The 23,810-nt window shown below is 37.7% G+C and overlaps 1 long non-coding RNA gene across 1 annotated transcript; it reads right to left on the reverse strand.

Moving 5' to 3' along the window:
- Nucleotides 1-4,597: 4,597 nt before the first annotated feature.
- On the reverse strand, nt 4,598-23,027 carry LOC142030774 (uncharacterized). The gene is made up of 2 exons (XR_012650289.1): nt 22,958-23,027; nt 4,598-8,802 (listed from the first exon to the last, which is right to left on the reverse strand). It is a non-coding gene; the product is annotated as an uncharacterized LOC142030774 (long non-coding RNA).
- Between the last annotated feature and the right edge of the window lie 783 nt (nt 23,028-23,810).

Genomic DNA, 23,810 nt, shown 5'->3' on the forward strand with positions numbered 1-23,810 from the left:
TTAAAAATACACAAGTAATCCCTAAGATTCAAAATAAGGTTCACTATTAATAGTCTGTCTATCAGTTTTTTTTCTTAAAGGGAATATCTAAAAAATACTTTCATCAATGACATTGAATAAGACCTGAAAACACATAACATTACATGAAAAACGGGGAAACAAGCACTTACATTGGAGAATTTCTATGTGTTTGAGAGTATTTGTACTTTCAGGTTTGTTTGAAAAAATATCAGATTAAGCTTTTGTTTCTGTAGGCTGTTATGCACTTCTATTTAAAAGTCAAAACAACACATCTGATATGTGGTCAGTCTTCTGGGTTTGATTCAGATTTTTAGTGATTTTTAACATCTTAATATTACAGTTATGTAATTTATGTTCCTTTTATGCCTTTTGAGCAGAGAAGACTTTGAAACAGCTTTGTTTACCCTGGCTTAATTGGGTGGCTGCCCAGTTCTTCAACAAGGGCAGTGAGTACTGCTTCTGCTGACAGTTCTTTATGTCTGGAACACCCCTGCGCAGCTCATTTTGCCTTCAGAGGCACAAACCATCCTTGTAAGGCAGGAACTGTCTACACCAGAGTAAGAAATGCTGTTACTTTTAGGAGCTGAAAACTTTTGCAAGTAAACTTGACTAACTCCCACCTAGTAACAAACAGGATTGATTTTGCTTTTTCTTTTCTACCTCTGTTGGCAGTGACAACGTGCTGAAAGTAGATGCTTTGCCAGAAATGCCATAAATATTCCTGCTTGGGCAAGGGTCTGGGCAAGGGCTATAGGTAGCCAGCTCCCTTCACTGTCAGTGAGTGCCAAAACTGAGTGAAAATCAAGCTTTGAGAAAACAGTCTCCACACCAGCAGAGGTAGCTGTGAGAGGCTCTGAATTTTATTCCAACTTATGCAGAAAAGAAGGTCTTCTATGCATCCATCACCATCTTGTCAGGCAAAACCAGCCTCACTCCAAACAGCGTGGCACTGTGCTACGTTATTTGCTCTGTGACTCTGCACGTATATTTGGCAATGTATTCACAGGCATACCTACGTATGTAATGTTACCTTACCACCAATTCATATTCCTAAGACGACTCATGAACATCTACAGCTACCAGCTCAAGATGACCTCATCTAACTACGCTAGTAGATGCCAACATGTAAAGAATTACACAATTATGATGGCAATCCTGTACCTTCAATCACAGTGTTACTGTAGCATCCTGGGTAGTCTGTGGTAGCTGACTGCCTTTCTCAAGTAGACTTATAAAGGTGCTGAGGAAAAGAGCAGGGTGTTGAATCTGAGTGGTTGTCCTGGTTTCTGCTGGGATAGAGTTAATTTTCTTTCTAGTAGTTGGTATGGTGTTATGTCTTGGATTCAGTATGCGAAGAATGTTGATAACACTGATGTTTTCAGTTGTTGCTCAGTAGTGTTTAGACTATAGTCAAGGATTTTTCAGCTTCTCATGCCCAGCCAGCGAGAAGGCTGGAGAGGCACAAGAAGTTGGCACAGGACACAGCCAGGGCAGCTGACCCAAAGTGGCCAAAGGGTTATTCCATACCATGTGATGTTATGCCTAGTACATGAACTGGGGGGCAGTTGGGCAGGGAGGGATCGCTGCTCGGGAACTAAATGGACATCGGTCGGTGGGTGGTGAGCAATTGCATTGTGCATCACTTGTTTTGTATGTTCCAATCCTTCTATTATTATTATTATTATTATTATTATTGTCATTTTAGTGTTGTTATTACTATCATTATTAGTTCCTTCCTTTCTGTTCTATTAAACTGTTCTTATCTCGGCCCGTGAGTTTTACTTTTTCCTATTCTGTCCCCTATCTCACTGGATGGGGGGAGTGAGTGAGCAGCTGCGTGGTGCTTAGTTGCTGGCTGGGGTTAAACCATGACAGTGGTCTTGATGAAAAGGAATAATAACATTTTCCATTTTTTTAAGTGCTGTGTCTTCAGCAGTTTGGTATGTAATGCCAAAGTACAAAACCGTGAGGAATATTGAAATATAGCCTTGGTTCAGTGTCTTCAGGAACTCAGGTACATTTTTCTAATGTGATTAAGGAATAGGTAGACTAACAAGTTACCATCAGGTACAGTAGTGTGAACATTAACTCATGCCAGCTGCTGTCATTTCTGTGTACCTGATGGTAAGTGAGCAATGCTCCCAGATAACTTAAGTCCAGGTAATAACAGAAAGCTAAGAATCCTCACATTTATCGTACAGGTTAAGTGTAAGAAGCTCCCACTGATACTTGTCTTTCAGAGGCTCATTCATCTGCTTATGCCACTTTGATGCTTTTAAAGTGCTATGGTTCTTTTAAGATCTGTGCATGTCTTCAGTCTAGTAATTAAGTTTGTGAAAGGCAAAATTCAGATGCCTAAAGACCATATGAATTTGAAATCTGACTGACAAATCAGGGCCCTGGATCTGTTTTGAGCAAAGATTAATTGTTGCTGATTTTACATATTTTTTCCAAAATTACACTAACTGCACTCACAACATTTGAAAACCACAAACAAAATCATTTCAGCAGAACCATCTGTCAATTCACTAGGTATATTCACAGCTGTTTGGTTGACTTTACTAAGTTTGCAAAGTTTATTAATAGTTGTGATGATACAAGTCTGAAGACTTCTACCTAAAGAACACTTTAAAATTCAGCCAAATAAAAAATATTTCAGCCAGAAATTCAGCAAGTCCTCATAAATTCCTGAGTGGGGTGATAGGAAGCCATGTTTCTGGACTATGAATTGTTTTTATTGCTTGGTTTTGTTCTGCTTGTAGTGTGTATGTTTTAATTTAGCCTCACCATTTGGAAGATGCTTGCCAAAATTATAAATGAATGTGCCGTGAAAGGCTTTGAGAAAGAACTTTGCAAAATACCATTTCCATTGAACAGAAAAGGGAATAAAGCAACTTTTCGTATTCATGGACTCACATTTCAAACCACTTGGTAGATTTAAGTGACTATATCTAAACAGTTGGACAGAAAATGCATCAGGTTTTCTACCTTCCTTTTTCTTGATTCTCTTCAAAGGACTCTTCACTTATTTTAAATAGAAATGGCATATCAATTGGGTTTTGAGAAGATCGTATATTAGCATTCATATGTGGGTGAAAATTTGTTAGAGTAATTTTGATTTAATATGACACACGTGTTTACATTATTGAGCACCAAAACTGGCTGAAAAAATAAGGGAATATTGTATTCTCAAAACATTTCCCCCCCCAAAAAAAACCCAAAACCTATTTAATTTTGGACAATCTTTAATCAGTGCTGCAGCCTTTCTGCAAAAGGACACAGCTTCTGGTTTACAGACACTCACCCCATCTCGAGCCCTTCAGGTTAAAAGATATTGAATTTGGGACAGTATCATGGGAACTAACACTATATATTTGAACTGTCCTCTGATCAGCACTAATTTAAGTGGATCTTTATCATCATCTAGTTCATCTATTCTTATATTCTTGAGAGTGACAGACAGAGCAAGCAATAGGAGATGGACCAAAAAAAAAAAAAAAAAGAAAAAATGTTCAGAAGAATAAAAGCTAGAGCAATTACCATGAAGAGAATGAAGAGAAAGGAAAGTGACAAGGGAAATGCATTAGTGAGTTGGATATTGAAGGAAAAATCATAAGCATGAATAGATGAATTCATTGTACTCTTGAAGGAAGAATAGGTAAAGATAAGCAGTTAGATTTAGTAGTAGGAATACTGAGAAGAAGTGGCCTCTGATGGGAAGATGAAGAGATTACAGGAAATTGGGGAAAGGAAGAACAAGTCCGGGAAGTTTGGTCAGCACAAGAAAGGGAGATCAGGAGAATGTGCAGAGCATGAAATTGCTCACATCAAAGGACTTCATCATCTTTTGATCTGAGAGCAGTCTTAGGAGACCAATAAAGCATTATGCTGGAATGAAGGGATTAATAACTAGGACTTGAAATTGTATTCTTGCTCTGTTCTGATATTTTGAGTATCCTTTCATGCCAAAAAAATTTATAGACATCTTCACTTTTAACCAGAGGCCATTGTGATTAACTGAACCATACTCTTAGGATAAAAAAATGAAATCATAATATATGACCAATAAAATCCTGTTGCTTTTGCAACTTTTTTTTTTTTTTTACCCAGTGGTGTTAATAAAATGCAGTGTCTTTTTCTTGCCAGAAGTATTATAATTAAGGGAAGGGGAATAAATTTCCTTTTTCCCAGTATCCCAATTTCTGTCAGGAACTATCAAAATTAAGTAATGAGAGCCCAAAGCATGGTGATTAAACAACATCTCATTTTTCTTTGCAGAGATGGATGATGGTAACATGGAATACTCTGGTACTGTAAGTGCTGTATATTTTCCATGGGCAAGCAAGAGTATTTCTTCCTCCAGGGCTTTCACACTGGTACATTTCATAACGAACTCAAATCTAGAAATGGAAGTTTAATTTACTTATTACATGTTGGTCACATTATCTAAAATACTTGAATACCTTCAACAACATATTTTTATGTCTTAATGTTGTTAAGGCTGGTGCATGGGAGTATTTGGTGCCTGATACCACCATGGTCCTTTGTTATGGAGGCTCACACAATCAAATTCAACAGATGTTAAAACTCAGATTTATTCTTCAGTAAAAAGTTAGTTAGAACTCTGATAACATTTGTAAACCACAGGCTCAATGATGTAAGGGGAATTAGTACTACACAGCAGATTTAAGAATTCTTAAGATTTAAAATGATGACTCAAAATGCACATATCACCTAAAAGATGAGGGCTCTCAACCTCAAGGAGTTACCTAGGGTGGCATCCCAACGCAAGGGGAGAGTCCTCAACTGCAGACCCACTGCTCCGAGGAGGACTGACTCAAAATGTCCTCTGGTGGGACCCCGTTTATACTCTTGTCGAATCTGATCTGTGGTCATTTTAATCCACAACGGCCAAAAGGTCAACACTTCTGTGTACCTGGCGTATCTCAATTGGTCAATTCAATTTTCAGCCTGCGGCCTCTAGGGTTTGGGGTTTTTTTCCTCTCCTCCCTGCCTGGAGAAGTTTCATTTCCTGTCAGGGGCAGGGTGTACCTGCCACATCCTTTAATACTAAATCTCTTAAATTGTTCTCAGTGTTTGTTTTTTTTAACTCACCAAGCCTAATAGGAGCCCTGTTAAAGAGTTCCAGTATTATTCAACTGGCATTTTTTCCTGATAATGAAACTCTCCGAAACTACAAGTAGGTAGGAAACAAGTCTTCCTAGGGTTTGTGTGCAGGTGGATTTAATTGTGATACAGGGTATATATAGTAATATCTTCTGTCTTTAGTTGATCATGAGAAGTCAGTCTTCATCTGAGTTTATTTTCACTTCTTTATTTTCATTTTTTCCATGGGCTTTGATGCTTCCAAATTTCTATAAATTGCAGGGTCCACTTCTAGTTTTTTCAAAAAAATGTCCACAAATAATATAAAATTCAGGGTTTTTTTCTGGACCTTAGTATCGTTGCTAAAATGCAAGCTTTTTTTCCTTGTGGGTCATCTGTATTTTCTTGTCTATTTAGTAGACTTGTCTGGAAATTATATTTAATTATTTTTCTACAAAAGTGTGCTCTACTCGCTTCTACTTTACTTTAAATCCATTCCAGCTGTTTTAGTGAACATTCCTCCAAGGGAGTTTCAAGATCTCACTATTTGCATATACAAATCAGTACCAAAAGTCACTAAAAATATCTCATAATCCTTTAAAATAATATCTCAAGTGCAGGTAGATGACTAAAATGCAGGCATATCATCAGTCTTCGCTGCCTAACCAAATATGTGAAATATAGAGGCAACTATCTGTTTATCTTTTGGTTATGAAGGAGCTTAAAATGTCAGTCCTGCTCTAAATACTTGTTGTATATTCCAGTTTCTCTAATTGCTTATGTTGCTGTATATGTTATGATTTACTGCCATACAGAACTACAGAAGCTGCAAGAGTCACTCACCATGCCTACTGTTGTATCCTTGATATCTTAATTTTACTAAGGCACCTTGGTCTCCTGAATGATGCTTTAGCTTGTCACAGAATTCCCTTGACTCCTGTCTGACATGCTTCCACACTTTGTGTTAATTACTGTGAAAGACCTACTGGGCCTTTTGGGGAATTCCTGTGTAGAGCACAGGTAATGTGTTTGAAAAACTTGAATATTTTCTATCTGGCTGTAGAACATGAATGGATTGGTTAATTGTTCCAATACCCTTTTTATCATTCTATAATGTTGCACATTGGACCAGGTGCTATACTTAAATATATTTACCATTTTTCATTTATTAGGAATATCCCGGGGGGGGATGAGGTCTCTGTTTATTTTCTAAAGCTTTGAGAGTAGAAAAATCTAACAAATTCTCACAAGAAAGAAAAACAATTGGGATGACATCCTGACAGAACAGAAAATTTCATGGAGATAGGATAAAATTATCATGCCTCTTCCTGATCCCACTTTAGAAAGAAAAGCACAGAATAGTAGAATGGGAGTGAATGCTGGATATTTTGGTGGATGCTCACACCTTTTCTTTGTTTTGGTAAAAGGCAGGCACACTTTTTCTGTCTTTTTTCTCTGGAAGTCAATCTACATTTGCATTGCTGTTCAGGCTCAGGAACACAGATGAAGTGAATGTCCCAGTCATATCTACTTACTGTACTTTGGCTTGTGTTGTGGTGCAGTCCTGAAATACACAGACTGGATTTCTTATGAATGAAGTAAAACTAGAAGATGGAGTTCAGGAGCACACACTACATGCTCCATTTGGTCATTTAGGTTATGGAACCAAACTGAGGTTAATCTGAAGTAAATTCCCATCAAAACATGGTTAATATGGACATCAAGCACAAACTGTTTCACCCTGTAAATCCACTCCGGTAGCTCCACACTACTTCTGGAAATAGACACAACCTCAGTCTTGAATGTTCATATGGGAAGAAAAAGATGCTTTGTCCCTGTTCAGAACTAAATGATGAGGCAAACATTCCTGTTCCTCACTTAGTCTCTTTCTGCGCACTCTGACTAAACCAAAATATGATGTCTTAGTCAGGAAGATGCACAGGGGGAAGAAGGAAAATTAGAAGGCTTAGCAGAAACATAAGAAATAACAACACTGTTTCTGAATACATCTCTGTGATGAATGGTATTAATATCTGACAAATCTGAGATTTCCTCTATAGGCAGAGAACATTTAGAGTTGGAATGTCACTTAAAGTTAAAAAACCAACAACTTGAAGTTCAAATATTATATCAACCTGCTGTATGAAGAAGACCACGATCATCCCGCACACAGAACTTCTTCAGAACCTTTGGTAGACATATCTGCTTCTTCTTACCTTATATGATTATTCTCCTTTGCTTGCTGGGACTTATTTTAAAACTCTCATTTCAGATTTTAATCTTAGTTCTTTTGCAGTTTTGTCTCCTAATATGACTGGGTTTTGGCCGTTACCAATTGCATACTCACATAAGCAGGGACTCAGAGGCTCAAATGTCTTACCATATCTTAGAAAGAACTTTGAAACAATGAGATCCTTTGCCATTTCTGAAAACATCAGCCAACCCAAATCCTCTTCTGATTTTTACAACAGTATCATCAGTCCCTGAGGAATAATTAGTTCCCTTCAGAATGGATTTATGTCTGTATAATATTCAGTACCAGAAAGATGGAAACCAAACAAAAAAAAATACACAAAAACAAGGTGAAAAAATTAAAACAAATAAGCAAGAACCTTGAAGCAGAACTAAATTTTTCTCATGAGGATAAAATTTATCTTTTAGTATGTCTGCAGAAAAGCTTTCAGAATTTCAGTCTCTGGTATCATCAGTTGCACAAATTAGTCATTGAGAAAGAACAAAACATATCTTGAAGCTAAATACCACATGCAGGATATTATCAGACACTGCAAATACTAATTGCATCTGGGAAACTGACTAAAATAATCTAAGAAAATATTATATAAAATCAGCGCAGTACTGTAGTAATGTAGTATTTGCTTTTCTATGAAAGTTAGAAAAACAGCATCAGTCACAGATAATTTGCAATAGATCTTCCTTCTGGAAGAGATAGAAAGTTAGTCTGTTAAGCCACCAAGAATGTAGCTCCTGATTTCTTGGAATAATTAACATTTAAAAGAAATAAATGATCATGTTCAAGAGCTGATTGTTAATGTTTCCTGAAATGTGAACAAACTAAAAAAAAACCCCAAACATACACCAATGTTCAGAATGGGATTAAATGTCATACGTCTATAGATATGCGAGATGTCTCAGAAAAGGAGATTGTGGAGGCAAAATGTGATTGCAGATCCATAGTTCACCATCAACTAAAGGATATATTCAGCACATAATTTTAGGACATTTATTTCATAAGACCAAATTAATATAAACTAGAAGACCATACTTCAGGCCTTCACTTTCCATTTTAAAGTCACCTTCTCTCCCTAAAAGCTTTAAAAAAGTTTGCAGAAGCCCAGATTAAGGAAACCAGACCTTTGTAGTTTAGGAAAGTCTGTAATCATTTTACCAGGTATGTGTTCCTATATTGCAAATGTGCCTAACAGAAACAGGCTTTGAGCATCCAAGCAGTTCATAATAATACTCCTGAGTAATATGAACTCTCTCTTTCATATAAAAGTGATGTTTAACTCCAAGAACATGCTGCCAGATGTCTTGCTAACATCACCCCACCAGCAGATTCTACAAGATGGAAGAGGCTGATTAGATATTCCCAGTTCAAAAGGTCCATATGCATTGTCCTCTGTATGCCCAGGACATTTTCCAGATTCCAAATACCTGAAATGAAAACAGCAAATATTATGTGTAAACCCACTATTTTTGTGTATAAATAATTAGATAAAGTTTTTATTTCCTATATTGGTAGCTAACCTTCACTTACCAACTGTGACAGTCTGACAAATTATAGTCAATATCTCAAACATTCGTTGAAGGACTTTGGTGAAGAAAATGGCCTCTGTAAAAATGCTGGAGTTTTGTGAACAGAACAATGTGGCCAGAGGAGAGGGCCCCCCGGAGGGTGGGACCGCACTTCTCCAAAGCCTCAAGTCCTTATCTTAAGTGACCAGGAGAAGGAGCACAGCAGCGCCTGGAGGAGGAGGCCCCACGGAGGATGGGACTGTGCTTCTATCTTAAGCGGTCATGCCAGCAGAAAAAGAGAGGCAACTCTGCAATGAACAACCCCCCCCCCCCCCCGAGCTCACTGACTGATTCCAGAGAACCCCGGGAATGGGACTGCGCATGTCGAGACCATCGAACACACTATAAAAGAAGGGAGAACGAGTCCTCGGCGCGCACCCTCTGGAACTGGATCTCTATGCTGGCTGGACCAACGCTGGACCCAGGACTGGTGAAACCCTTCTCTCTTTCTTTCTTTCTTTCTTTCTCTCATTCTCTCTCTCCCTCTTTTCCTTCTCTCTTCTCCACAGTCTGTACACCTCATCCTTTGAAACATAAACCGTTGACCAAGTCTGAGACTAGGAGTGGATCTAGCCGCCCCTGAGCTCCTCTTTGAGAAGGAGTCCAGAAAGCAAGGGGGGCTGCTCTGAGCCTCGTGACTCAACGGGAGGGCTCTCCTTCTGATACGTTTCATGTTTCTTCTTCCATTTCTTTTTCTATACTTCCCTTCTCTTCTCAAACAGCGGCTTAATGACATGTTGCAAGGTTCACATTAAGAAGTTCATGTGTACTTGGACAAAGTTAGCTAGGTTGAATAAATGTTGATTGTTGTTTGAACTCCCCTGGTGTCATTTCACCTTAATTCTGACAAAGGAAATCCACGAACCTGAGTCGCTCCAACTTTGGGACACGACACCAACCCATAGGGAACTCTGCTAAAAAGTCTGGCAGTAAGAAATACACGTAGGTAGGACTGTGTTCTCTGTTAATCTACCATTAAAGTTAAATCCTGATCATACACTTCTGGTAGGGATGACACAGCTGAAGTTGAAAGGCGTAAGGTACCCTTTCTGGACAGTATTGTATGATAATGTGGTTAAGAGCTCCCCACCTTCACACATTCATAATATATATATATATATCTATATTGTCCCAAGCAGCTCATGTCGTATTAAATGGTACCTGAAGGAAGCAACATGCACAGAAATTAACTTTCAACACTAGGATGACAGAAGTGTCTTTCTCACACATACTGCTTAATAGGATACCATGCACTCAACAAAGTATTGTCACCCTCCTAGATCTGATGTATTATTCCACTCTTAAGGCTAGATTAATTCAAATGGACATGATATAACATAGTCCCTCTGGCCCGTACTGATACACCTCCATAAATGAGAGGGCTCTGTTTGTTTTGCAGGAAGCTGCTGCAAAGATTATTTTCATAACTTATTACTTTGAACATATTATTAGTGTGGGAACATATGTCATGGTTTAACCCCAGTCAGCAACTGAGCAGCACGCAGCCACTCACTCACCTCCCTCACAGTGGGGTGGGGGAGAGAATCAGAAGGGTAAAAGTGAGAAAACTCATGAGCTGAGATAAAGACAGTTCAATAGGTAAAGCAAAAGCCGCACATGCAAGCAAAGCAAAGCAAGGAATTCATTCACCACTTCCCATGGGCAGGCAGGTGTTCAGCCATCTCCAGGAAAGCAGGGCTCCATCATGCGTAACGGTTACGTGGGAAGACAAACGCCATCACTCCGAACGTCCCCCCTTCCTTCTCTTTCCCCCAGCTTTGTGCGCTGAGCATGACGTCATACGGTCTGGAATACCCCTTTGGTCAGTTGGGGTCAGCTGTCCCAGCTGTGTCCCCTCCCAACTTCTTGTGCCCCCCAGCCTCCTCGCTGGTGGGGTGGTGGGAGAAGCAGAAAAGGCCTTGGCTCTGTGTAAGTACTGCTCAGCAATTACAAAAACATCCCTGTGTTACCAACACTGTTTTCAGCACAAATCCAAAACATAGCTCCATACTAGCAATTGTGAAGAAAATTAACTCTATCCCAGCCAAAACCAGCACAACATATCTCCACTGGCTCCTGCTCCTTTATAATTTTGAGCTTAAAACTACTCAATTTCACTGTTAATGATTCTCCCTATTTCCTCACTATTTCCTCTCATTCAACTTGGAAAGGCTGACTTGTTTCTGACTGACTCGAGACTTCAACTTCTTTCAAACACTTCACAGATTTTCAAAGAAATTTTGTGCTTTCTTATGCTGATCCCCATATGGAGGTGCAGTATATAAATAAGTGCAAACCTTTATATCCTTCCCATCTCTCAAATCTCTTCCTAAAAGCATGATATATTTAACAAATTCAGCAGCTGTGCACCTTCTACTAATCTGTAAGCAATAGTCTTATGATATTCCTTGTTCTTGCCAGTCTGTCCTTACAAAATCTTTTGTTCAAACCATACACTCAGTCAGGCAGGAACTGTCATATTTCCCTGTGTTTGCACATTTTGGGTTGTCTTGAACTCACACAAGGATTGAATGCTGAACAATTAACAAACTGTACTATTACTTTTACGGGGACAGTCTGTAAGTGGATGGTTTGAATTTTAACACAAGGGAAATTCCTTAGCATTATTGTCTCTCTAAGAAAGTTATAAATGTCCTGGCATTTTAGAGGCCAACTCTATCTGCAGCACTGACATTAGAAAGTCCCAAATAATAGACATTTAAATATAAAAAGTTTCTTGTAGTAGCTAACATTCAAACTCAGTAGAAGTAACCACTCCCAGGAAATTAATATCAATGCCATTTGAGTCATGTCTTACATTGTTAAAATAGTAGATTGTACTTAGAAAGAAATGAAGCAGTTAGAATATCAAGCAATCATTCAGTAATGATGGAGGTTTACACCCCAAACCAGATCCTGACAGGCTACAAGTACTTGATTAGAAAGGAAGAACCAGACTGGAGATCTTCAGTTAGGAAGGATTGTGAATTGGTAAGATTACTGAAATTATATTTTTAATTTTATTTTTAAGTGAATATACATACGTGTACATTACTTTCTATTATAGAATATTTCAAGACTTGCTGGTGTTAACACACATTGTATAACTACAAGAGCTTGAAATAATCTGTTATGTCTTTTCAGACAACTGAGGAAGGGTACCAAATACATTTGTCTCATCTAGCCCATTTTTCTCCTCCCCTTCTTTCCAAGAGATTCTACATCCTTTCAGACTTGCTTGTCTGTGTTGCATCTGCTCCAAAGTATTGATTTATCTTATTTTATTACAATTGCATACTAAGATTGCTCAGATGTTGACTAGTTGCATCTCTATGCTAAAGTAGTAAGGTTAAGTTTCTATTATTTATTTCTGTCTCTTTTTTATTTTGTCACTGATTTAAAAGTAAAACCAGACAAATGTATAAAGAAGAGCAGAATTTTTTTTTTACAGACAGATATATTTTGTAGAAGTAACACCCCTTGTTTGTGCAAGACATTACCAGGGTAAGCAATGACAGTTGTCCAGAGATTCCTTTCAATATTAAATTACTGGTCTGTTACTTTGACAAAGTACAGACATAACCACCAATTCATTTGATTTGACAAAACATGGAGGTTTTGATTCAGCAACTAATTAAGGATTCAAAAGCAAGTTAGAAAGTGTATGACTGAAATCTCAAAGATCTTTACAGTACTAGCTGTAAATCCCTCCAAGTTAAGCACACACATTTCAGTGTAAACATACATTTAATGTACTCACATTTAGGGCTCTGTTTAGGTGCTTACCACTTACAGATGTGCTTCAGCACTCCCTAAATGCTTTTCTGAAGCTGGGTCCAAATGAACCCTGTGCTGTGGAAAACTCCTTCAGGAGTAGAGAATTCAGACCTGCAAGCTCACCTGAAACACCAGCTGAAAAACATTACCTTATTACAGCAAGTCTCTTTTCTGAGTTATTTTCCGGGAGACAGAATTAAGTCAGTTTCATGTGGGATTTCTTGAAGATTTATTTCAAGGAGAGCTGGCTGATAGTTTACCATTCTCCACATATTGACATTCCAATACCAAAAGGAGAGAAAATAAAGTTGCTAGGTGACAGCAGCACATTTACTAGAACTCTGCAAAAACTGGGAACGCTCTGAACAAAATTTTCTATTTCCTTTTACTTGTAACCGGTGTTTGCAGAAACACAAAAGCTGAAAATGTAGAAAGTTCCATGGGATATACATTTTTAATGAAGTTTTTTTTTCAGGGGAATAAAATGGAAAATTGTATACGTTTCTAGAAGGGAGGCAGGGATGCCAAAATCTGGTTAGGTGTGTTACCACCAGTAACACAGAGTCAGTGAAAAGGTAAACTGGTGCGAGGGGCAAGTGATCAGCCTAGATGTTTGTTTGCTTATGAAACAAGACAGCTTAAGAGCCTGCTAGATGGAGAGAGAATAAGATGGATACTTTGGAGTTATCTCACTGAGAAACTTGTGATGCCAGAGAATTGAATGGTTTCTCCTGAGATAAGTTGTCCTGGAACTCCTTTGGAAAACTAACTATACTGGCCACATTGTCTGCAGAAAGCAAGCATTTATACTGACTGGTTCAAATCATAAAGAACATTTTCAAGCATTTTCCTTGAAAAAGAATAAATATGGTTATTTTTGGATCAGTCTACTTTTTGTTGTTAAAAGACAGAAAGATTATTATCAATGGAATTGGTTCATAACTTAGATGTTAATTTGTAAGATAGGTCAGGATACCAGCTAAAGAAAAGATCAGTATCCCTAATATTGAGTGATTGCTGTGATTAATTAAAGAAAAACACATTACTAATCTCATCAAAGTCAGAGGAAGGTTCATTTTAGCTTTTGCTTGAGTCTGAGTCTAATGTTCTCCTGAAGGAAAAAGGATAAAGTATGAAATGAAAGGAAAAAGTCTGAACCATGTTTTGTGTAGCACTAGTCCTATGTCTTTATGGAAATTTCTGTGACTTTATTTGCCTGCAAATGTAACAATTATCAAACTGAAAAGCAGCAGAATGGAAGTAGTTACATATTCCTTTTAAGCAAGCATACAGAGGACTAGACAGGAGCAATTTACAGAAAAGAACACTGTTTGCCTTTTTTATTGCTTGCAAAATGCCAGGAGAGTTTCAAAGTAATAGCATTTACTAAAAAAAAGAGAATAGGAAATAAAAGAAATGTATTGCCTCAGAGAAGGCCCAATTTAAAAAGTCTTCACCTTTTCATCCTGATACATGAGCCTTCTGTATGCTTTAGCACTACAAAACTTATATTTATTTATTTATTTACGGGAGCTGGGGTGTTTCTGAGATTTTAAAAGTTGTATGGCACGGTTTTAGTTTTCTTTTCTTTTTTAAAATTGCTTTGAGTTTTCACATCCAGGGAAGGCACGCTTTGTCATGTGTACATTTGAGGTTATTTTTCATGGAAATTTCTGTAAGACTTAAATATTTTTTTCATGGTTCAATGTTTTCTTTGTTGCATCTTTGACAAAAAGCTCATTTCTCTTTCAAATGCTCACTGTTGTTTATGAAGTGGTGCAAACAGGGTTTGTACATTTGGACAGCCTGAAGAGGAAAAATAGAGAAAAAAAATTCCATTCAAGCCATCTTTGTTTGCTAGAAAAAAGTGTAATTCCACCTTTTAAAAATTCCAATACATTCATTATTGTGCTTTGCAAACTGTGGGTTTTGGAGGAATTAGAGTGTCAACAGATTGCAAAATCCGTTTCTTATAATGTTGCCAGCAAATATTGAGCTTTCTTACCTGAAAAAGATAAAACTATCTGAGATTTACTTTACTTTTAACACAAGAGTAGCTTATGTTTACTACAAACAGAGGCTAAATAAAGTAATGCGATACGTGCCGGCAGGGAAACAGCAAGAGTAATACACTCATGTTCCACTCGGGACCATAAAATATCATTCAAGTAGCAAGCAGGCCTTTGGCTCAGATTTCTAAACCTCTTTTGAGTATTTCGCACTTCTAGTATCTATATTGGCTGGATGTCCAAATCCCGTGAGCTTCGTGCCACCTTGCAGCGTCCTTCCCACCCGGACGGCAGAAGGAGAGGTGCAAGGCTGCAGCTCCGGAGCTCTTCCTCTGACGGACGCCATCCCCCTCCCTAGTCCACCACCCACGTCCTTCCGTTGCCTCCTTTTCCTATTCCCAGCCCTTTACCCCTGGTGTGTATGGGCTCCTGAGCGCAGCGGCACCGGAGACTCCCATTCCCCCCAAACCAAACCCACCTACGATCTGCGCAGCCCGGTTTGCCTCGTGGCAGCAAGCAGCTGCAGCAGGCGAGGCTCGGAGCCAGGAGCTGCCGCCACACCTCGCGTCCTTTGATCTCCCAGGCTTTCCACCGTCGTCTCTACCAGACGCAGCTTGTTGGTAGGGCTCGCAATCTGCCCGCCAGCTGCACCTGGCCCATCAGGGCGGCGTGCGGAGGAGAGGCCGCTGCGCTGCGCTGCAGACGGGGAAGGGGATCTGCCAGCCGGGGCCTCCCCGCTGAGGAGCCTCGACGAGCCCTTTTCGTGGGCTGCCGCTTTGAACTCCCATCGCGTTGCCGCCTCCCACATCTGGAGCCTGAGGTGAAGGCAGATGAAAGTGGGCCGGGGAGTGCAGAGGCTTGCGAGGCACGCTGGGAATGCTCGCAGCCTGCGAGGAGGGCTCACGGCTCGGCCCTTCCCCAACCCGGGTTGTTACAGCTCACGGTTAGAGGAGCTATTCCTCCAGCCTAGGCATTGCACGCTACCGGGGCTCTATTTGATGTGTGCTGGAGCATTTGTACACGAACCGAAGGTCGTTAATAGGTGCTTGCGTTAATTATTGCAAACGGTGGCTCTGGTAATATTCGAGGATCGTGCCTGCATTGATCCAAATAGTTTTCAGAGATACTGATGGTGCCCAAACGCTGCAAGAGTCACAGGCATTTAGCATTTCCAAAGCTTGTTCGATAACTTACCCGCTGTATGTTCCCAATGACTTCAACAAGCTTTGAATCAAGCCTTTAAAACATCAAAAGGAAGAAAAAAGGAGAAAAATTTCCAACAAACACTGCTTTCCAATTCTGCTAGGCTTTGTAGTAAATCTATTAAAAGAAAGGGCAAGTCAATGTGAAACGCACCACCTGGCCTATAATGCTGAAGACTTGAATGCTGTCTCCAGCTCAGGCAAGCCTAGAAGCGTGAGCGTTAGCTTCATTGTATTCAGCAAAACTTAAGCCCTTGCTGGACTGCTGTTTCTAAATAAGGATGATTTTTCTGAATGGAAACCTTCAGGTGCACATTGTACATTAGTATTAAAGCATAAACTCTAAAGTGTGTTTTTTTCTGACCTGTGAATATTATTGCCTTTATGGTTTGTGACATCGTAATGTTCCCTGAATGTTAGTGTTAGAGGAGGCAGAGAAAACAGCTTTTGCAAATATATTATCATGTAAATCTTAGTCTCCCTGGTCTTTTTAGAATAGCAAACAACTATACATAATTAATTGTAATTTTCCTGGAAGAAGTGACATTATCACCATACTCATAAATACCCAGAAGGCAGGGAGTGTCCCAGGGGGAGATAACTTTCTTTCAATAGTGTGATAAAGTGTTCTCATCACAGACAGTATTTATTGCCCATGTCTCTTGAGAGATGATTAAAACAGGAGAAGAGCAAATATGCAGACAAAAAGCATCCCCACTACGCTGGTTTCATAGGCTTGCTTCCATTAGTTTAAAACACAGTGTAGTAATATGGGACCTGAGAATGATTATTTTGCCTAGTTCTGCTTTGTTACTGGGTTGTTTTTTGTTGTTGTTTTGGAGCAAAATGACTAAAGAAATCACAAAAACCTTAATCTCTTTTAAAAACTCCTTCTACACTAAGCTACAATCCCTGTCACAATAAACTGAGTACAACCTCATCAATTATCACTTACTTTCCTTTAGCCAGCTTTCATGCCCCTTTGTGAGCACAAACTGAAAGGCAGTTCATTACATTCCCTTACAAGCTAATCCAGCAGAAATTAAAATAAAATAATTACAGTGAAATATTCTGTACGTTATCTACTTAGCTTGTTAAATAAAGAATAACAACTATGGTACAGTTATTTTTTTTAGATGAACAAAAGGCTTTTTTCGATTAATTGGTAGTCTTTCAGAAGGGTAGGTGACGTTTCCTGCAACACTGACTTCAGTTCGTAATCCCCTTTTGGCAAGCCAAGGAGAGCTACTGTTTGAACAATTTTCACAGTTAGGCACTCTGCTAGGATGAAACACTGTGGATGGGTTCACTTTAGACAAATTGCTGAAAACCTCTCACTGCCAATTCTTCCTTTGTTTTTTGAAGTTGGCCTCTCAGCACAGATTTGATTTATACCACCTAAAAATAAATCTGGTTTCTGCAAAGCAGAAAACTTATCTATCTTGTCACGGTGTCACTATCTCCATTTTTATGTTCAGAGATAATTTAAGATCCTAAAATGACCTTCAGTTTCTTGCTTCTTTATTAAAAGGCCTTGGGTTTTTTTGGTTTTGTTTGTTGGTTTGTTTTTTTTTTAAATGTAGGCATCTCTTTGCATTCATGATGTAAGAAATTATTCAATATGTGTTTTTATGACATTGTTTAAAACTTCCATGAGTAGCATCAGCTACTTGATTCAGAAAATATGATGCAAATTTGTATGGAAGGGTCAAAATGCTACTGGCCAGGAAAATCTGACAGTGCACGCAAGATCCATTAAGGTTCAGTTCCAGCATGAATTAAATGGACCTCCAAATCAAATTAACGATAAGCTGTACTACTCCTTAAACTATTACAGTATTTTAAAAACTGTAGTACTTAGTCATATGATGCTGAAAATTGACATTTTAGCTTTAATTTACTGAAGTTCAATCTTCATTCTTATTCTGTTGTACCATTTAGTATCTTTTATATTGAGTATATGGCTAATGTTTTAGCTAATTTCTGGCTAACAGGGAATCATTAGGAAAACATTTTAATATTAGTGAACTACATGAACTGGAAAATGAAACGATAAAAGAAAAAATCTTTTCCACTGAAATTCTGTATTGGAGGAAAACACTTTTGAGTATCAAAAATATTCAGGTTCACTTCAGATTAATTCTCCAAGGTTCAGATGAATGTCTTATTAGGTCTAGATATGTGTTTTGGGCTACAAATATGATCATATCAGAATCCCATCACCTTCACAAGTATCAGTCAGTGAGGAGGAGATAAAAACACATTTAAATAAAGGAAGACATCAAATGTGTACTTCAGAACTGCAAGATACATTTTTGTTTGGTTTACAATTCTGCTTACATTGAAGGTCTTACCTTTTATACTTCCTTCAGCACCATAAATAATTTTCTAACAGATGTTGTGTGGTGATCATTCCGTATTCCCTGGTTCTTCTCATCATTTCAAAAGAGTAAACAAGTAACATCTCCATAGAACTCAATTCAATGGAGTTTATTTTTAATAGTCATTTCCTTAATTCCTGCAGTCCTTGAAATCCATGGAAAAAAATCACTTTGTCCCCGGTTTCACATAAGAAAACTACAGCTTGCTGTTTCTCCACACCATAAATATGTTGCAATACACATTATATGACAGTGAGTAGATACATTATGACTCATGATACCCTGGAATTTAAACATTAAATTGAAACTTTTTTTTTATTTAAGCCTTTGAGGAACCCACCAACAAACAAGGTAGTTGTAGTGCAAATAGTGCTGCCACTTAAAAAAGAATTGAATTTCCTGTGTGTAATTTGTGGAATATGAAGAGTCCTGTAAATACCTAATGGTATCTTAACTCCAGAAAGAGCTAACATCTGCTCAGTTTTAGGTGAAAGAAAGTAATGATGTAGATTATTTATGTTCTTTTTCTTTGTTGCTACTTTTCTTTTTTTTGTTTGCTTTCAAGCTATGGTTGACATGAACTTATGATATCAGTGCAACTTTACTATGAAATCACTCATCCAGGTGCTGTGAGATGAAACTTAATCAGATTTTATTAAAAAAAATAAGAAGAAATTTTATTTGTTATCAGAAGAAACAATTAACACTTCTTTTCAAACTTCAAAAGTCCCTTATTCAAAATAAGTGTTTTTAATAGACTTGTAGTTGTTTTGCTTTTAATATCTCTAAACATGAAAGATGTGTGCAATAAAGTTCAATTAAGAAAAATCTTAACTCATAATGTGTGTAGATTAGTATGGATAACTACAATGTCGTCATCAAATGACCTATTGTCAATGACTGGGAGACAGCAATTCTATAAACATAACAGGACTCAAAATAAGTCAGGAAAACAATAAAGATTTTTTGGCTTATGAGAGAGGACCCCCACTTATGAAGACACAGAATGGCCATAAAATGAAAAAGCCATGAAAAAGAAAAACATGATCATTATAATTACAATGATTAGAAATGTACCTAGACTATGAACTTTAATTCTTATTTAAGCTTGGGTTTAAACTAGGGTTTCTAACCTAATATGCAAGCTTCAAGGATCTTGAACTCTGGGTTTTGATTCAGTCTTTTAATTTTGAATTACTTCTTGGATGAACATGTTTTTCAGGTTTCATTACAATATAAACTAAAGCATAATGAATTGTGTTATATAATTTTTTAAACTGTTAGTCAGATGTGATTATACCCCAAATATTTCAAAAGTTAGTAGACCTTTTCAGTAATCTTTACTACATCATTTTACAACTAACTAATAGTCTTGTAAGCAGGCAATTGACCCATACTCTGTATCTCCCATCAGCCAGGTAACAGTAACACAAACCAATCTCACCAACATGGGTAGGTGGCACATTCTGTTTGCTATTCTTGAATTGTTCGTGGCTGTTTCCTGGAAAATGTTGACAGGACTTGGGTTCAATTTCTGAGGAACAAGACAGTTTCAGAAATCACAGAACTTCCTACAAGCTCAGGACATCATTGGCTGTCCAATGATATCCTAAATAGCCTTTCATCAACACAAACTCAAGAGTTAAAGGATGATGCCAGACCTCCTGGTTCTTCATTCAACTTTCAATCAAAACACATTCCTAAAGGGAGAATATAAGAATCATCAAAGACACAATAAAAATTTTGAAGCAAGTTTTTGAGAAAGAGAGAGGTAATGTAGTCATATGGGAAAATAAGACTAAATAACTGCAGTTTTTTAGGTGAGATTGACCATATGTTGCATTCAAAATCTTGGGGTTTTAGTAACTTTTTGTCAAAATGCTCTTTCACGTTTTGTTTTGTTTTGTTTTGTTTGTTTGTTTTTTAATGAGGCTATCTGATTTTTATACATTTTGCGGACCAGCCTTTCAAACAGGAAAGCTACAGATGTCCAAACACAATAGGACTTCCTACGTGATAGGAGTTCACATACAGGCTGGCCAGTTCAACCCAGACCTAATGGGGACCAAGGCCGAATGGGGAGGTTGCAAAAGGCTGTTCAACATGCAACAGACACAAGAGCCATCATCAAAAGGATATAGTTTCAGTCATGTGAAGGTGGAAGTTGTTCTAGCTTGAGCTGTGACCATGTCAAACAAGGCAGGATGATACCATTTAAATAAGGAATAATTATCTCTGAACAAATCTCTGAACAAAGGAATCTTTTCAAAATGAGTTGCTTTTTTTCTGTCTTCCCTTCTTTTAATTTTCAATCCTCTCTCTGATTCACACTCCTAGCAACTGCTTTGCTCTAGAGCGAATGTTAGGAAAAGTTTTTCAGTTACGGGACATCAATACAACACATTAAAAATTTTGCTCCTTCTTGTACTGTCACAAGCCTGCTGCAAAATTGAAGGTTTTGAGCTTTCATATGTCCCCTCCTGTAAACACTGTTTTTAGTTTTCAAGTATTTTTCAGGTTTTAGGGTGGGGTTTTTTCACTGTTAAACTGGTCTTGAGTTAACTTTATAAAGAAGAAGTTTCAGAATCCCTTTAGTACATTCCAAGTTCACTTTGAAGTATATTCCCTATATAAGTATATTAAAAATACAATACTTGATTGTGAGAACTTTCATGCCAAGTTCCAGTCTGGAGTGAATTTTACAGCTAAGTTATAAACCCCAGAAAATACAAGTTTATAATGGAAATGCTGACAGACTTCTAACGCTGCCCACTGAACTGCTGCTGGAATGATTTTCTATGCTGTGTAAAGGCCACTTTAAAGTTTTCTGTTCTCCCCCTGTAAAGACAACAGGACCCATTTCAGAAGGTGGAACTTTTGAATAAAAATGGACTTGTTCTTATAGTACCCTATCGTAAAATTAAACTCAGTTTATTCAGCTATTAATTTCCTCCTCATTATCATGTTACCCTTCTTTCTGAGTATTAACATTTTGCCTGTTGAAACTGGCAATAGGCAAAGTAAAGGCTTTACCTAATGGGACACAATACCATGGATAATCAGGAGTACCAATGAGTTTCCTAAGACATAAACTTACTATGTGATCTCAAAGACAAATCAATGTTCCTTTTACAGCTAGTCTGATAAAACCATCTTGCAGCATTTTTCATTTTTTTTTATTTGATTCAGCATAGAGGCAAGCATTTTTGTATCAGAGTTCATTATGTATTCTGCCCTTTTCCTTAGAGAAAGGATCATGCATAAAGAGTTGGGGAATCTATGATAGTAAAAACAATGACACTTCACTAATAATAAGTTTAACTCATTTCAAGAACATTCATCAAATTCCTGTTGGTTTGGTTCTTTTCAGTTTTCTTCGGCACATGAAGTATTTATAAAGGGCACACAGAGGTTTAATGCACAAGGCCTGTAAATTTTCAGTTTCACACTATTTCTGTTAATCTAAGAACCTATTCAATGCCTAAACTCTACAGCTGGTTCTTGACTGCAGTTTTTATTAATTTTAATCTTCTGGAGCATTGCATGTGCTACATAAACCAGCTTTAGAGATAATAAATCAAAATAGAATACCGTGGAATGTAATTTTCCAAACCACTTATTAAAATCTGTTTTATAAAATATATAGGAGATACAATGTCTGTAGAATCAGACTGAAATTGCAATAAGCAATCCCTTTGATCAGTGTGAGAATCTAAGATTTTCATCGTCAGTCATACATCTACAAGTATAATCATCTTACATGCATATACCTTGTTTATAAATATAAGATAGCACAAAATATTAGGATATTAATTTACTATTTGATTAAAAAAGTTGTTTTAATTTAGGTGACAAAAAGGTTTCTGTACACATCTTTTATCACCTGACATATTTAGCAGCTTGCAAACCAGACTTGTAAGATTCATTCATGCTGAATGAATATACTGTAACACATCACCAAATGTGTAAGCATTGATGAAAATATGTGATGTTTTCAGAAGAGCTCGCTATTGGTCTTCTGTTCCACTTGAATTCAATACGTGTTTTATCAATGAGATTAATAATCTTTTTAACATTAATTTGATAGAAACATAGATAGATAGGCTGCTGCTACAGATTTCCCTTCATTTCTTGAGTTACTAATAGGTGTGGAAGTCATTTCACTGCACCACATACATCAATTTCTGTGATGTAAAATTTGACTTGTTTTCCAAGTATACTTTTTCTTAATTTTCATAGGTTCTCTTTATTTCATTGCAATTTGACTTCAGAGTTAGGCCTGCAGTTTTTGCACATTCTGCACTTTAATTTCTCATTTAACATATTGAAAAACTAAAATATTCTAAAGCATTACTTTACTGTGTATTTTTAAGGGAATGCTTTGACTAACCAGTATACACTTGTTGCAGTTTAACCCCAGCCAGCAACCAAGCACCACGCAGCCACTTGCTCACTTCCTCCCCACCCAGTGGGATGAGGGAGAGAATCAGAAGGAAAAAGGTAAACCTCGTGAACTGAGATAAGAACAGTTTAACAGAACAGAAAGGAAGAAACTAATAATGATAATAACAATACTAAAATGACAATAATAATAGGAAAGGGATTGGAATATACAAAACAAGAGATGTACAACACAATTGCTCACCAGTCACTGACCGATGCCCAGTTAGTTCCCAAGCAGCGATCCCCCCAGGCCAACTCCCCCCAGTTTATATACTGGGCATGATGTCACATGGTATGGAATAACCCTTTGGCCACTTTGGGTCAGCTGCCGTGGCTGTGTCCCCTCCCAACTTCTTGTGCCCCTCCAACCTTCTTGCTGGCTGGGCATGAGAAGCTGAAAAACCCTTGACTTAATCTAAACACTGCTTAGCAACAACTGAAAACATCAGCGTGTTATCAACATTCCTGTCATGCTGAACCCAAAACATAACACTATACCAGCTACTAGAAAGAAAATTAACTCTATCTCAGCCAAAACCAGGACAACAGTAAACAAGGAAAAAGAAAAAATTCCTTGATTGTTCAACTTGATTGGGGTTTCCTTCCAGTTGTCTTTGTTACAAGTTTTAATTCTATCAAAGTCAGTAGGGGGAGGATGAATCTCTTTTATTAGTTCAAGGATTAAGAGAATTATTTTATACCCTTATCTGGAACCAGAGCTAGAAAACCACACAGTAGAAGGGTTCTTCCTGTATGACTGTTAGTTTCAGATTTCATATTAGACTAAAACCAGTCTCTCTTTTCTGCAAAAACACTACCCTATGTAGCTTAAAATGTCCCATAAGTTTAGTTAGATCTTCATCATAATTTCTTAAATGTTTATGCAAACTTTCAGTTTCTTGTAGTTGAGTCCTTAGTTCTGGAAGCTGCCCTTACATTTTCTGTTAATAGCACCAGGTTAAACTAGGAGTTGGTTGCTAGTAATCACAGTCCTTTCTTTAAGAACAACAGAGTAAATGGCAGTTTGCCAGGAACTGGAGAGCTCTGTTAATATT

Source organism: Buteo buteo, chromosome 1 (genome assembly GCF_964188355.1).
Source record: "Buteo buteo chromosome 1, bButBut1.hap1.1, whole genome shotgun sequence".
Lineage (NCBI taxonomy): Eukaryota > Metazoa > Chordata > Aves > Accipitriformes > Accipitridae > Buteo > Buteo buteo.